This window comes from Piliocolobus tephrosceles, chromosome 2 (assembly GCF_002776525.5).
Source record: "Piliocolobus tephrosceles isolate RC106 chromosome 2, ASM277652v3, whole genome shotgun sequence".
Classification (NCBI taxonomy): domain Eukaryota; kingdom Metazoa; phylum Chordata; class Mammalia; order Primates; family Cercopithecidae; genus Piliocolobus; species Piliocolobus tephrosceles.
In genome coordinates this window covers 61,649,949-61,653,253 of record NC_045435.1, presented here as the reverse complement: position 1 = coordinate 61,653,253, position 3,305 = coordinate 61,649,949, and the positions used below count along the sequence as shown (strand labels likewise).

The following is a 3,305-nucleotide window of genomic DNA, read 5'->3' as shown; positions in this document are numbered from 1 at the left end:
ACTTCTTACATTGAATCAGTTTGCTGACTCTTCCACCTCTTTCTTCCAATTTTAAAGACCCTTTTCCTTTTCTTTTAGATTAGTGTTTGAATGGTAAATGTATTTTCAACATTTTACCTTTAACTTAATATTTATATGAAAACAGTTATTCTTGTGCATAGTATAAGATGGCATCTTGTATTATCTATCTATATATATGTGTGTGTTTGTACATACATATTCACAGTCATTTTAATATTATCTTCTACAGTAACATATTTTCTTGAAAGCCAGGTTTCAGAAAGTGAGAATACTTCCTGAATTTCCATGTCGCCCTTGCTCAGGGGCCATGCAAATCTTCTCTGTATTGTTCCAATTTTAGTATACGTACTGTCAAAGTGAGTGTTCTATAAAAATGTTTTGACTTGCTTATATCCTTACTAAATTAAGAGCCTTGTGAGGACAGGGAAAGTGTTAATTCATTTACAATTACCTTTGTTAACCTTGTAGACAATAAATATTTGTTGAATATTTAATGTATTAATTAATGTACTTGTGTATTAATGAAGTTTCATAGAATTTCACTGTATAAATTTCATTTGGTGAGCTTAATTCATAGTTGTTCATTAGTTCTCAATTATTTTGTGCTGAGGCTCATCTGAGAGTATCTGTGACACATTTGAAGGGGATTGAACTGTACACACTATTTTTGCACAAGGTGCTTGTTAACCTTTTATTTTCATCTTTTATTTGAGTACAACTATTTTCCAATTCTCTAATCACTGCCTTCTTTCTCCTAAGTCAAAGTTCTTTTCCGTCAGCCTTTTTCAGGGCTGGCCTGATATAATGCTCATGTGCTATTATACTATTTAACTCTACATGATATCCACATTTTGATCAACTAAACATTCCATTTAACAGATGTGTCAGTAAAAGACAGCTCTTCAGCTGTAGCAGAAGTGAATTTCTCACATGATGGATGATGTTGGCACACAAAGAAAGAGGCTGCAAGTTAATTGGTGTGCCATGGCATTATAAGGCAAGACATAAATGAATTTGTGGAAATAATACACTTAAACATTTTTAGGTATGACAATAACAGCATTTCACAAAGAGCATTTCATAAATGTTAAATCTCCTATATCTTTGCCACTTTGACATTTTAGTTTGCTCAGGATTTATCAGAAATAATTCACAGGTATAGGATCTGTTTTTCTATTACCATGGAAAAATACAAATTAGTTTTAAAAATAAAAATTATAGACAAAGTATAGACTCTTAATCCTGATTCATTTGAAAAGACTTAAATTCAAAGATGAATGGCTTTTAATCATAGGAGAATAGATATTGCAAGCTTTAGCAATAAAGCAAAATCGGTTTTAAATACTTTAGATTAAATGGAAAAAAGATTAAAACAACTTATAGATTTTTTTCACATTTAAGAGAAATTACCTTGAATTGTTTTATAGTTCTTTTCTACTTGTCGCACACTTTCTCCGTGGTTCAAGTTAAAATTCATTGAGAGAAGAGATCATGACCTTTAATTGTTTAGTACTTCCCAACAGTAACCAAGGATAATATGCATAGTAAGTGTTAATACATGTTATTTGAAAGTTTGCTGCCTCCCTGACATCCTGCCTGGAAGCCTCTTTCAACACTGTCACATGTGGCTGTATTGGTTCCTTCAGTCTTTGATCATACATTATCTTGTTATAGAGGACTTTTATCATCTCAGTTTTACTCTCCCTGCACAGGTTCCCCTAGTCCATTGTCCTGCTTTATTTTTCTTCACTTACGAAATAAACTAGTATGTTTCTATAGACAGAAAAAAAAGCAAGAAGTTCTAACACATTTAAAATTTAAGTTTGATTTTTATTATGACAGTAATATATGTTCTTTGTTAAAAACTAGAAACTGTATAAATAAAAGAAAAAATACCTTTATTATGCAATGAAACATGTTTAAACATGTTTAATATCTAAGTTTAATACCAACCAGGGTTTTCTTTATAAATATTAACAATTTTGTTTTCTGCTTTTGTGTCTAAAGCTTGGAATACCAATACGACATTTATCATTACATTTTAAATGAAAATTACAATGCTATTATATGCTATTAATTTTAACTACTTGTTAGATGGAAAATTTGGAAAGCTATGTGATATGAAGATATAATTAGAAGTGATTTATTGACATCAAGATCAATTCATCAGCTAGGCATGGTGGCTCACGCCTGTAATCCCAGCACTTCAGGAGGCCGAGGCCGGCAGATCACCTGAGGGCAGGAGTTTGATATCAGCCTGGCCAACATGGTGAAACCCTGTGTCTACCAAAAGTACAAAAAAAATTAGCTGGGTGCTGGGTGTGATGGTGGGAACCTGCAGTCCCAGCTACTCGGGAGGCTGAGGCAGGAGAAACTCTTGAACCTGGGAGGTGGAGGTTGCAGTGAGCTGAGATCGCACTACTGGATGCCAGTCTGGGTGACACAGTGAGAATCCATCTCAAAATAAATAAATAAATAAATAAATAAATAAATAAATAAATAAATAAATAAATAAATAATTTGTGTCTGTAAGAAAGTAAAAATAACATAAACTTTAATTTATCTATTTTAATTGACAAATAAAAATTATATATATTTATCACATGCATGTTGTATTGAAGTCTGTATGCATTGTGGAATGACTAAATTGAGCTAATTAATATATGCATTACCTGACATACCACTTTTTTTGTGGTAAGTATGCTTAAATCAAAGTTTTCAACAAAGTATCATTGTTTAGAGAATTGGAGATTTTAATTGTTATTTAATTGATATTGATGTATGAATATGTGTTTTTCAATTTTCTTTTTAGTTGACTAAGTAAAAAATAATAAAACATTTCAAACAAAATTGAGTTTTGCCATAGGTTGCTTCTCTTGTGAGTTATGGATCACATAATTTTAGTTTTAAAAAATTCAGAGTGAATTAACCTGCACAAATAAGATATCCTTAATATAAAGTTAACAGAGATACAAAGGCCACAAGATTCTCTGAGATGTTGAATTAATAAAGTTGGACACAGCAACATTCTAATCAAAAGATTATTCCTATGTTGGGTATTGGTTTTAGAAGTTTCAACTTATGCCAAGAGGGGAGTAAACATGTGAGACAGTGTTATAATGATGGTTTTAATACATGGTGCCGATGGTTGCCCCGAGATTTCCATAATTGTACCCCCTTTCTGTGTAATCCTAGTTCCAGTATCCAATATTGATGCCAACAGTTACCTTGCAGAATTCTTATGACCAGAATTACCTACTAGTAAAAAATTAAGCACAAAACAT

At 31.7% G+C, this 3,305-nt stretch overlaps 1 non-coding gene across 1 annotated transcript; it reads right to left on the bottom strand.

Annotated features, from left to right (window-relative positions):
* Positions 1-278: 278 nt before the first annotated feature.
* Positions 279-381, bottom strand: LOC111534728. The gene has a single exon (XR_002729180.1). It is a non-coding gene; the product is annotated as a U6 spliceosomal RNA (small nuclear RNA).
* Between the last annotated feature and the right edge of the window lie 2,924 nt (positions 382-3,305).